This window comes from Orcinus orca, chromosome 11 (genome assembly GCF_937001465.1).
Source record: "Orcinus orca chromosome 11, mOrcOrc1.1, whole genome shotgun sequence".
NCBI classification, from domain to species: domain Eukaryota; kingdom Metazoa; phylum Chordata; class Mammalia; order Artiodactyla; family Delphinidae; genus Orcinus; species Orcinus orca.
Genome location: NC_064569.1, coordinates 57,061,133 through 57,074,595, shown reverse-complemented (window position 1 = coordinate 57,074,595; position 13,463 = coordinate 57,061,133). Strand labels below are relative to the sequence as shown.

The 13,463-nt window shown below is 37.5% G+C and overlaps 1 long non-coding RNA gene and 1 other non-coding gene across 3 annotated transcripts in view; one reads left to right on the top strand and one right to left on the bottom strand.

The window, feature by feature from the left end:
- The window catches only part of LOC125960561 (uncharacterized), a 31,450-nt gene that overhangs the window by 10,819 nt on the left and 7,168 nt on the right, over nucleotides 1-13,463 (top strand). The window contains exon 3 of one of the 2 annotated variants that reach the window (XR_007470360.1): nucleotides 4,877-4,946. The exons of the other annotated variant lie outside the window; for it this stretch is intronic. This is a non-coding gene — a long non-coding RNA (uncharacterized LOC125960561). The remainder of the gene's footprint in view (nucleotides 1-4,876; nucleotides 4,947-13,463) is intronic. 2 annotated transcript variants of the gene reach the window in all.
- LOC117197510 (small nucleolar RNA SNORA73 family) lies at nucleotides 3,347-3,551 on the bottom strand. The gene has a single exon (XR_004478160.1). It is a non-coding gene; the product is annotated as a small nucleolar RNA SNORA73 family (small nucleolar RNA).

The window sequence follows — 13,463 nt, the reverse complement described above, 5'->3', positions numbered from 1 at the left end:
CAAGAGCAAGTTTTGATATGGAAGGCTAGGATGAAATCAGTGCACAGCATATATTAGTGGGGTGGTGAAGAAAGGATGCCCCTAAAATTGCTAAGTAGGGAACTGGCCAAAAAGCATATCTGGATGGAAAAATGATACGTAGTTTGAAACATTGGCCTGTAATAGGCAGGACATTAAAATGAGGTCCTAATATTTGTTTCTGAATGCAGCTATTATTTCATGTATGCTTGGCATTTAAAAATAACGTGAAGATACATCTGAAAATACAAAAGTATTTCACAAGAACTCAAAGAAGCAAAGAAACCATGGAAACATAGCTGATTTTGAACATCCCCCTTTAAAATATGTTGACTCATTATAAGGTGAAAAAAGTAGTTCCTGTGATGCTCAGTCAGCTGAATATAATTGTGCTGAATGTAAATAGTTTCTATAAAACTTAATGACAAAAGATAAACCACTAGTTGTTATCCTTGCATTGCTAGTGGTACCCGTTCCATTTTGAATTCCCATGGTACATATAAAACAGTATGCATGAGTATGTGTGTGTGTGTTTATAAGTCATCACAGCATATTCATCATAGTATAAACCTTTAGAAAAATTTATCTTTAGGCAAGCAGTAGTAAGATCAATTTAGCTTCAGAAGAAAGCAATCTCTTCCAATTTAACAATAAGAAGTATTAAGTGTTATAGTAAATGTTGCATTCATATGTTGGAGAAAACCACATGTCCTAACAGAAGGAATAGTAAGCTACAAAGAACTAATTTAATTTTCCTGGTTCAGCACATGGATAGCCAGCACAACTAACAGACCATTTGAATGTTAGAATAACTTTTCAGACATAGCACCATTAAAATCCAATTTTGTTAAACTTCTTGGTTTTAAGACAATTTTATGTAAAATTTCAGTCTTTGACAATAAATATTTGAAATGATTACCTCAAATATAAGAACAGTTTTGGTAGGAAGTCCAGTGTGCTACGTATTTCACGTATGTGCAACAAAATATGAAGGCACGGATGGAAGATGAGTATAGTGGCTGGCAAGCCACTAGTGCATGGTGAGCCCTCGAACACTCCTTGGCCACACAATTGAGACTACATGGCATGCATTCCGCCTGATTTTAAATGTGATTAACAGTATTATAAGATTTATTCTCTTTCAAGTTCAGATGTACCTTTTTATAAAAGAGACATTGCTATCTTAGACTGTTGTGTAGGGTATGAATTTTTTTCTCTCTATTTTGGATAATTGAAAATTGTTAAAAGCGTATGCTATATATATATATGTGTATATATATATATATTTAAATGTACACACATACATAATACTTAAATGCTTGACTGTGCAAAGGATACTTTTGGATGGTAAGGAACTGGTATAAGTGGCTGCCTCTAGGATTAGAATAGTGTGGTCAGGGACAAGGGTGGGAGGGTGTCTAAGTTTGGTTTTCTTCCAAAGCAGAAGCTGAGTTAAGAACTCGGGTGCAGGTAATCCCTGAGAGGTGAGGGCAGGAAGCACAAGTATAGGAGTGGGGAAAGTGAGACCAGAAAAGTAGAAAATCCAAAGAGTATGATAATGAGCATATGACCACTTTGGACAAGCAGGGCTCAGTCCCACAGGGGACTCCTTCAGAAACAATGTGAAACACCCTTCAAAGTTTTCTCTCGGGAGGATCCACCCACCCTCACTCTTAACCTTCCCCCATGGTCAAGAGCACCCGAGGAGCATTTTCTCCACACTTGCTGGGCAGAGAAGAGAGACTCAGATGCTTGAGGTGGAAGCTGCTGTCATCTCGCCAGAGATTCTTCGGGGTGCTGGAAGGCTGGGGAGAAAGTATTTACGTTTCATCCAGTCCCCCTGGCTCTGAGTTCCTGCTTCCACTGTTTTGCACTGTGTTGCTCCCTGTTAGACCCTGCTTCCCATCCCTGTATTAAAAGTTCGGGATAACAGAGCCTGGAAAACCTTAAACAACTTAGAATTAATTACTAGCATCTCTGTTCTTAAAAGGCTCCTGGTAATCTCCCTTGCACCACTGCAGGGATTTTCTCACTGGACCCTCTTCCTTGTAGTTTCCCACCATGCAGTTCAGCCTTCTCTGCCTCTGCTCTAAAAGGCTTTCCTTTACCCACTCACTGTTTGCAGGATCATAAATTCCTAAACTTCTCGGGCAGAGCAGTTTGACTCTGCTTTGCTGCTTGCTTCCAAGTGTTTGCAAAGCTTCACCTTCTACACCCAAGATGAGTTACCATGTTATTTTCTTACCAAAGGCAGTTCCCTCCCTAAGAGTAACTTTACTTCACTCTTAAGATAACAATTAACTATTTTTTTACCCTACTATATACGTAAAGTTGGAGCACAATAAACCATCCTAACAGTACAGGGGTTTCTGATAGTATCATGTATTGTCTTGATTCAGTCTGGGTCCACTTCTTAGGTTCCCCGATTCACTCGTTTCTTCTTATATAGTCTTTGTTGGAATGTCCACCTCTTGCTTCAAAGTCCTGATCACTGATGTTTCTTAGGTTTTTTTTTTGTTTACCCCAGGAATCACTGTGTAATGCTCTGTGCTACCATATAACTGGTTGTTAACTCTTCTCATTTGTGAAGGATTAATGTTCTTATAGCAGGGAGAGAGTTTTCTGGATTGTAGTTAAAATGGAAAGCAGCTTCCCTCCCCCACTCAGCAATTTAATCTTCCTTCTCCCATTTGGGTCAGACTATGGCACTTGCTGGGTAATGCCATTCAAACCTCTCCAGGCCACAGTAGCTCTGAACATTACTGTTTAGTTATGCACGTTTGAATGGCGCCCGTTGATTTCCTTTTATAATTATCAGAGGATACAAGAGAGATTCTCAAATTGAGTTTGAAAAAGACTTGTATTTCAAGCTGCAAGTCTTCTACCCTGAGCTGAGCTGAGCTGAGCAGGTAGTTTTAGGAAAACTTTAGGGAAATAAATACATTATTTATTTGCTCTGGAGCTTTTAATGTTGACATTATCCCTCTTTTACCATGAGGGAGTTTGACTAATGGCTTAGCCATGGCTATAATAGCTAGAAATTAGAGGAGAAAAAAAAAGGAAAGCAAGATCCTCTCCAATCCCCACCTCCAACCCCAATCCCCAGGCCAAGATGCACTGTTTAACAATCATTCTTTTAGGAGGGAGATGAGTTCTGATGAAAATACGACTTCAAGCAAATGCTAAGCCCAGCTTTCCTTTTTTTTTTTTTTTCCTTTTTGCAAAACAAGGCAGGTAAGAGCTTTAATCCAGTAGTACACCCAAACTGATTAAAACAAGTTTTTCATTCAGTTCGGATCAACCTAGATTCAGATATGCTGCTCTAGAGAGCTGTTTCCTGCATGGTTTGTCGCCTCAGTCGTTGTCCACAGGACTCTGAGAAGCTGTAGGAATATGCAGGCGCAGACTCAAGGCCCGGCTTCATCTGCAACGTTGTGGAAAGGGGACTGTACATCATGGGGCAGAGCCCTATGCTCCCCTACGCCACCAGGACAGAGCCCGGGGAGAGTCACCTCCCGGGGTATCCACGTTGGTCCCAGCTTTCCTTCTTAATGATCTCATTCGTAATTGGTCACAATGATTTCCCAAAAGGTTCTTGCAAATTAACATTCAGTTTAAACAAGCAACTTCCAATAAGCCCTTGAGCCAGGTCATGAAGACACAGATTTATCTGCTGAGGATTTTTAGGTGCCTAGGCAGCTAGGTTTGTCCATCTTCAGGCATCTTCCAAACTACAATTCTATTACTCCTTCCCAGAGGTTTGGCATTCTGCAGACAGCCTGGGAGGTCTAGTTCTTGCTCTACCTCTGTCTCAATCCCCTCAGTTTCTCTCATGGCCAAATGCAAATAACACTGTCAAGCTGTCTATCATTGCAGTGACTCATAACTAGCAATTCTTATTTTAAAGCACTTTCCAGTTATTCAAATGATAGCTTATTTTAGAAAAGAAATAAGCTAGTATATGGAAAATACTGGACACAATGGTAAAATACATACCCTGCCACCTGCTTTGTTTAAAAATGTCTCAGATCAAGAAATGAGAAATTAAAGTAACTATATCTTTAGCCTAAACACACAAAAAGACCTGTCTACTTGTCTATTTATGTATTAGGAAGTAACTACCTTTTAATGTTTGGGGAAAAAATGCTTGCATTATATCACAGACATACATGCTCAGGGAACAAGGGGAAACTAGAACACAAGAAAAGCAAATCCTCTTCCTCTTTCCTCTTCCTTCCTCCCCTCCATGCCCATCCTGGATGCCTGGTGCAGCTGAAATGGGCTCAAGTAAAGAAGATGATGATGTCAATAATACTTTACATTCGCATAGCATCTTATGGCTTCCAAAATGCTTTCACCTAGATTGTTTCATTTAGAGAGAAGCATTGTACAGATGTTTTGTAGATTTGCAACCATTAAAATTGGTAATTCTGATTAAACTAGTCTAATATTTCAGGTTCTGTTTCACTCACTTATTTTATCCTGCCTTCTGGTTCACAAAGAGATTTTATTATGCTGATGTAAAGTGTCGGTCATTTTCCAATTACTAAAGCTCTTCCTTTTTTTTTTTTTTTTTTTGCGGTATGTGGGCCTCTCACTGCTGTGGCCTCTCCCGCCGCGGAGCACAGGCTCCAGACGCGCAGGCTCAGCGGCCATGGCTCACGGGCCCAGCTGCTCCGCGGCATGTGGGATCCTCCCAGACTGGGGCACGAACCCGTGTCCCCTGCATCGGCAGGCGGACTCTCAACCACTGTGCCACCAGGGAAGCCTTAAAGCTCTTACTTAAATGAAATCGTAAGAAAGTTTAGGTTGGAAAGAACTTTGGAGAAATTTTTATTCTAACCCTTTTATTTTGTAGATGAAACGCTGTGTTTCAGAGGACTTTGCGAATTGCCCAGGGCTTGGCTCCATTTTCTACTCTGAAATCTGTAAGGTTTGCTGATGTAAAGTGTAGGTTATTTATTTATATTTTAAAATCCTTTCTGTGTTTTAGAAAAGACTTTTCAGAAGGAAATTTATTTTATATTTAAAGTGAATGCTCCTTTTTTTTCTCTTGTCCAATATTACCAGATATCTTCTATTTTTTAATTAAATCAAAGGGATGTAGGTTCCTAATTAGATGTCGTTTTTCACTCTTTTCTCTATTTTTTATTATTTATTTTTGGCTGCGTCGGGTCTTAGTTACAGCATGTGGGATCTTCGTGGAGGCATGCGGAATTTTTCGTTGCAGTGCGCAGGCTCTTTGTTGCAGCGCGCTGCCTTCTCTCTAGTTGCGGCATGTGGGTTTCTTCCTCTTCTCTAGTTATGGCGCACAGGCTCCAGGGTGGGTGGGCTCTGTAGCTGTGGCGCGCAGGCTCTCTAGTTGAGGCACACGAGCTCATTAGTTGTGGCACGTGGGCTTAGTTGCCCCACGGCATGTGGGATCTTAGTTCCTTGACCAGAGATCGAACCCGCGTCCTCTGCATTGTAAGGTGGATTCTGTACCACTGGACCACCAGAGAAGTCCTCTCTTTTCTCTTTAGATCTTTATAAGAATCTTGTAAAAGAGGCAAGGCAGATATTGTTAACCCCATTTTAGAGTTAAGAAATCTGATACTCAGAGAAGACACATGAACTGTACAAAGTCACATAACTAGTTAGTGGAATTCATAATATTAGGAACCACCTTGTCTGATTTTTAGTCCAGTCTTTTTTTTTTTTTTTTTTTTTTTTACTGCATATCACTGTTGGCCTTAGAATGGTTGAGGATCATCAGATTTTCCTCAAGATAGATTTGTGCCTTTTTCCTAAATAGCTTGAAGAAAGGAAATGGTAATCAATATATGCCATTGAATTGGATACAAGTTGAAGTTTCTCATATGTGCATGTATTTATAAAAATGCCTGACTGTAACATTGTTTCTTTTTAATATTATTTTCTATTTCTAGCATTTCCAAAATTAGTTGGGTGAAATATTTTTATATGATGCAAATATACTAAATTTTAAATAGAAAAATTTCCATTTAAATTAGATACACAGTCAAAGGGTTGGAAAAGATCCTAACTGCAAAGTGGGTAACTGATGTTTATTGTGTGTTTATCATATGTCATAAATTACTTTTTCATTGTAAATGCCCACAAGAAACCTGAAAAGTCCCTAATATTATCCCCCTTTTTATAGATAAGGAAATTAAGGCTCAGAAAAATGGGTAACTTGCCCAGAACCACAGTTCTACATGATTCCAAAGTTTGTGTTTTTTCCTGCCATACTTCTCATCTTTCCCCAAAAGCACAAATGAACTACAAAATCTCAAAGCATGTAGATCACTAATCATTTCAGTCAATTCTGAGAAAAAAAATTACTTGCTTTTGACTGAACAGACCTGTAAAGATGTCTCTATGTACATTCCTAATCATCTATGCCAACAAAACAAAGTATTCTAGAATGCATGGCCAATATTACATAGTGGCCTCTCAGACTAATAGGATTAATCTGTCCCATTTTTAAAAATTGAGTCATAGAAAACATTCTTTCCCTAATGGATAATTTATCCTTATTAACTTATACTTATGAAATAATAATAATGTGTATTTTTATCATAATAGATGAACTAAATCAATTGTAATTGAGACTTGAAAAGATATCACAAACTGTTATTCATATATTTGGAGTTTTACCAACTCTGTTGGCTTTAACTTTTAAGATGTGCAGGTCAAAAAAGAAATTTTGTTTTAAATTTACTTTCACTTAAGTCATGAGGAGGCAGTGTACTGTTCTAAAAAGCATTGAATATTATTACAAATAGCAAAAGACCTAAATTCTTAGACACAATATATTTGTTATGAAATCTTGAAGTTTTTATTTATTGTGTCAAGTTTAATAATGTTATTGTCAGTATGTGCTTTTATAAAGACATGTATAATATGAATTCCTTTCATTTAAAACTGTTTATAAACATAAAAATGTAAAATATTGCATATATAAAGAAAAATACTTTTAAATGTATAGTATAATGAGTAATTATTAAGTGGACATTCATAGAATAATCAAACAAGTTGGGATATAAACACTAACAGCACCCCTGAGTCCCACCTCTATATATCCATTGCCCATTGTTTTGAGAATTTCTACTTTCATTTAACATTATATTGGCTAATTCCATCCCCATTATTGTGTGTTGCTCTAGTTTATTTTTTTGATTTATATTATTAATTTGATTGAAATTTTACCACAAGTTTATTTATCCATTCTACTGTTAATGGATATTTGTGTTTCCAGTTTGTTGCTGTTACCAGTCAATGCTGACATACATATTCTTGTGCCTATCTTCTGGGACATATATAATCATATTTCCTTAGGGTATATACCAGGATTAGAATTTCTGAGTTGTGAGGCATGTGTATGTTTAAATTTAATGGAAGATATTGCCAATATTTCAAAATATTTGCACCGATTTACACACTCACCTACAGTGAATAAATCCTGTTGTTCCGTATTTTTAAAAATACTTGGAATAGGGCTTCCCTGGTGACGCAGTGGTTAAGAGTCCGCCTGCCGACGCAGGGGACACGGGTTCGTGCCCTGGTCCGGGTAGATGCGGCGGAGCGGCTGGGCCCGTGAGCCATGGCCGCTGAGCCTGCGCGTCCGGAGCCTGTGCTCCGCAATGGGAGAGGCCACAACAGTGAGAGGCCCGCGTACCGCAAAAAAAAAAAAAAAAAAACTTGGTATATTCAGAGTTTTAAATTTTTTCCAGCATAGGGTATATGCACAGAAATTGGTATCTCATTTTAGTTTCAACTTAATGTTTTCTAGAAAGTTAAGGAGATTTAACATTCTATCATGTGTTTATTGGTCATATGGATTTTCTATTTTTTTCATGAGTGCTCACAATTTTTCTTCCTATTATCCTATTTAATTTTATTTTTCTTATTTGCAAAAGTTCTCTATTCAGATTTTAAGTCCTTTATCAGTTATATATATTGAAAATGTTATCTCCCATTCTGTAGCTTTTCTTTTCATTTTCTTTTTGATGTCTTTCAAATAAATGCAATTTTTTTGCACTTTTCCTTAAAATTAATTTTATTATTTCTTTTTAAAAAAATTTTTATTGGAGTATAGTTGATTTACAATGTTGTGTTAGTGTCTACTGTACAGCAAAGTGAATCTGTTATACATATACATATATCCACTCTTCGGTAGATTCTTCTCCCATATAGGCCATTATAGAGTACTGAGTAGAGTTCCCTGTGCTATACAATAGGTCCTTATTAGTTATCTATTTTATATATAGTAGTTTGTATATGTCATTCCCAATCTCAAGGACCCGGGGAATCTAGCCCAGAGAAAATAACAAAGGGAATTCTAAGACGGAGATCAGAAGAAAGCCCTAGGATGATGGTTGTGCAGAACACCTAGAGAGCAACAAAAGAAACAAGAAAAAGAGATTTACAGAGGAAACATTTCCCAAAAGATTGAAACTAGTACATTTCAAAGCAGTTAACATATCCAAGAAAAAAAACTAAGAAAGGAAACCAAGTAAGGACTTAATGTAGCTGAACTCTTTTGAGAGCAGCATAGCCTAAATATAAAAACTTGATAAGAACATTACAAACAACAAAATTATGAACAAATATTTCTCAGGAACATAAATGCACAAAAAATTCTAAAAAAAAATTGTAGCACAAAATCCTGTGAGAGATATATGTGTATATACATACACACACACACACACACACACATACAGTCACCTGATGATGACAAAAGTGGCATTGCACTGCAAAGGGAAAAAAAATACCTTTTCAAAAATAGTACTGAGTCAATTGGATTTACCTATGGGGGGAAAAGTTTCCTGATCTCTGTCTCACACTCATAACTGAATAGCTTACAAATTATATGGGAAAATATAAAGCTCACTCTTTTTTGCAGATTATGTAATTAGCTATGTTATAAAAAAATCCTTAGGAATCTAAAAAAGTAGCTGATGGAACTAATAAGGGAGGTCAGCAAGGTCACAGACACAAGTTTAATACATAAAAATTAAAAGCTCTACAGACTACAAAATTGATTTTTCTAAAATACCATTTACTATAGCAAAAAAAAAGAGAGAAGTAATTTGGGGAAAATTTAACCAAAAATGTGCAATGCTTGTACACTGAAAACTACAAAATATTGCTAAGAGAAACCGAACAACTAAACACATGGAGATACACAATATTCATGGATCAGAAGACTCAATATTGTTAGGATCTCAGTTCTCCCCTATATATTCAATATAGTCCCATAGAAAATCTCAGCAGGCTTGTCTGTCAAATTGAAAAGCTAACTCTAAAATGTATATGGGAATTCAAAGTACTTATAAGAGTGAAAAAAATCCAAAAGGTGAGCAAAATTGGAGGACTTATACCTGATATCGAGACTCACTTGGGTGATAGTTATCAGAATAGCATAGTATGGGCTTAAAGATAGGCATGTATCTCCATGGAACAGAAGAGAGTCTGGAAACAGACTCTAAAATATATGATCAGTTGATCTTCTACAAAGGTGCCTGCATTTAGTGTGGGCTGTGATAGTCTTTTAAAAATGAATCTTAATGAATCTCAACATAATTATGCTGTTGAAAGGAACCAGATGTATTAGACAACATACTGATTGATTTAATTTATACAAAATTCTAGAAAAGCAAAACTATAATGATGAAAAGTAGGCTGCTAGAGGCTGAGAGTAGTTTTACTGCAGAGAGGCACAAGAGAACTTTTCGGGGGTGATGGAAATGTTATATATATCTTGACTGTGATGGTTGTTAAAAGACTATATACATTTGTCAAAACACAGGTTTGTGCAGCTAAAATTGGTGAATTTTGATTTTATCTCAATAGAACAGATTAAAAATAGTTTTTAAAAACTGTGAAAAATGTTTCCTCTATGGAGATGGAAAATAACATAACTAAGCAACATATTGAGGCTACATAGGGAGTCGCTGGTAGAGTAGCACCAGAATTGGCAAGTTTCTGGATCTCCAACACAGTGCTATTTTCACTGTCTCCCATTTCTGTTAGTTGTTAAAGAAATGCTTGTTAACGTTAGTTTTGGTTATTCTAGATAAGCAATACACACATAAAATTAATTGGAGAATAAGATGATTCTGCACATTTGTTAATTATAGTTTACCAAGATGAAGACTATTATGTATTTTATTTTATTTTTTTAAATAAGTTTATTTATTTGTTTGTGTATTTTTGGCTGCATTGGGTCTTCGTTGCTGCGCGCAGGCTTTCTCTAGTTGTGGCGAGCAGGGGCTACTCTTTGTTGTGGTGCACAGGCTTCTCATTGTGGTGGCTTCTCGTTGCGGAGCATGGGCTCTAGGCACATGGGCTTCAGTAGTTGTGGCACGTGGGCTCAGTAGTTGTGGCTCGCGGGCTCTAGAGCACAGGCTCAGTAGTTGTGGTGCACGGGCTCAGTTGATCCGTGGCATGTGCGATCTTCCCGGACCAAGGATTGAACCTCTGTCCCCTGCGTTGGCAGGCGGATTCTTAACCACTGCGCCACCAGGGAAGCCCCTATTATGTATTTTAAATAGCCCACATACTATTTCATTGGTAACAGAAATGAGGAAATCATCTTTAGATTTCATACTGTGTTTGAATTCAGGCCAAAGGAAGAGGTGCCATTACATTAGTAATGGTACAATTACTGGGTCTCACAGTGTGGAGGCGAGTCTCAGTCTATGCTGAGTATCTATACAAATCCCATGGAACGATTTTTCGTGAGTCAACCTTTGTTGCAACACCTCAACCTGTTTTTCTTTTTTTCTAGAATTTATACTCATTGTCAGTAGCAGTTTATACTAAGGAGGGAGGGAGGGAGGGAGGGAGAAGGTAAGAAAACCTAAGATACCTAGCACTGAATCATCAAGACTTCAGGATGTCAGGAATCGTGTCTGTAGTTTGAATAAATTAGCACCTGATGACACTTTTACACATCTGGTAGTGCAGAATGTGCCGTAAATTTCCAGCCAGTCCTATGAATTGCGAGTCAAGTTTTCTTAAGTAAGCTTGTTATTGACAGAATACAATTATGTAAGTCAGTAACTTGCTTTTTTTTTTTGAAAAACAATGTAATCAGTTAGACATAACTTATTTTATTTTATTTTTAACGTCTTTATTGGAGTATAATTGCTTTACAATGTTGTGTTAGTTTCTGCTGAGTAACAAAGTGAATCAGCTATACGTATACATATATCCCGATACCCCCTCCCTCTTGCGTCTCCCTCCCACCTTCCCTATCCTACCCCTCTAGGTCGTTGCACCTGTGCTATGCAGCTGCTTCCCACTAGGTATCTGTTTTGCATTTGGTAGTGTATATATGTCCATGCCACTCTTTCACTTCGTCCCAGCTTACCCTTCCCCCTCCCGGTGTCCTCAAGTCCATTCTCTACGTCTGCGTCTTTATTCCTGTCCTGCCCCTAGGTTCTTCAGAACCTTTTTTTTTTTTTTTAGCTTCCATATATATGTGTTAGCATACGGTATTTGTTTTTCTCTTTCTGACTTACTTCACTCTGTATGACGACTCTAGGTCCATCCACCTCACTACAAATAACTCAATTTCGTTTCTTTTTATGGCTGAGTAATATTCCATTGTATATATGTGCCACATCTTCTTTATCCATTCATCTGTCGATGGACACTTAGGTTGCTTCCATGTCCTGGCTATTGTAAATAGAGCTGCAATGAACATTGTGGTACATGACTCTTTTTGAATTATGGTAACTTGCTCTTCTGTACCAGAAATAATATATTATTTGAACATGCAAGTTCATGCTTGAAACCAAGCGTTTTACTCAATTTTTAATTTCTTTTACACCTGCCCCAACTATATTCAAGATGTTGCCTTCCTATAGGCAGCAGGAAAATGAACAAAGCTTATTTGTGGGTCTCTGAGAGTGATCAAGCTATAGATAAATGCCAATATTAAAAACACTACAATTATAGTGGTACAAATAAAATACCATAAAGTCTATAGAAGATATTAATTCTTGCTGGGAGGATCAAGAAAGTTTTATTGGTGTTGACGAAATGTAAAATCCCCTGATTTTCTTTGTCTTGAATTTAAATTGTGCATACACTACCAAAGTCTCTTCCAGTTAGAAACCTTCCATTTCTTCTCTTGAAATAGATGATGAATGTTCAGCAGCTGTCTCAGTGCCTGACACAACATAAGTGCTTAAGAGATGTCTATCTCCTTTTCCCCAACCAATACACCCAAAGTTGCTTCTGGCTGTACTAGGGAGAGTTTCAGCCTACTGAAAACTTCCATGAAGGAATCAAAACTCATCTGTTCTTTTTTTTTTTTATTGAAGTATAGTTGATTTATAATGTGTTAGTTTCAGGTGTACAGCAGAGTAATTCAGTAAACATACATACATTCAGGTTCTTTTCCATTATAGGATTTTTTTAAATTATATTTTTATTTGCATCATCAGGAGAAAGATTCACTTGTGGTCCAAGTCAAACGTTCAGACTCATAATGGGCCAGAAAGATTTGATCCCAAGCACAAGTCCACAGAGGAGGGGACCAAAACAGACCAAGAAAAGACAACCACCCCATATACCATATAGAAAGATGAATGGACAGCTTCACACAGACATGGATGAAATGTTTGGACAGAGGCAAATTTCACACAGTCATTTGCATTTCTTTTTAAATACAGGTTTGTGGGGTGGTATTTTTTTTTCCATCTATTAAAAACAAGGCCCCAAAGTGCATGTATGAGGGGAAAAAGGCAGAAATTAAGCAATAAGGTAGTTTTCCCTGGAGGGCCATGAGGAAGAAAACAGGAAGCAATGTTGAGAGAATTCACTTTTCGCACCATTGGGCTTCTTGCATTTTATTATTGGTCCACTGTTATATTCACGTTCTAGCTTTGCTGCATCTTCTTTCCTGGGTTTAGATTGGTTAAAAAGCCTCTGTGAACTGTAAGAAGAGACCAGGGACTTGGCCCAGTGCTCAGGTTCTGTGCTTTTCTAGGGATGGATGGTTCTGGAAAGGATTAAGGACTCCAGCAGCCCCTGGGTCCCTCAGCACCAGTGTGACAGTCCCTCCTCTCTCTGGGGGTGTGTAAGAAAAGGTTCCCTATTTTTAGGAAGGGCTGAGCAGAGGGCTGGCAGCAAGATTCCAGTGGAATCCATTATATACTAGGTTATTACAGAGTATTGAGTAGAGTTTCCTGTGCTATACAGTAGGTCCTTGTTGATTATCTATTTTATATATAGTAGTGTGTATATGTTAATCCCAACCTCCTAATTTATCCCTCCCCTCTTCCCCCTTTGGTAACCATAAGTTTGTTTTCTATGTCTGTGAGTCTATTTCTGTTTTATAAATAAGTTCACTTGTATCATTTTTTTAGATTCCACATATAAGTGATAACATATGATATTTTTCTTTGCCTGTCTGGTTTACTTCACTTCAT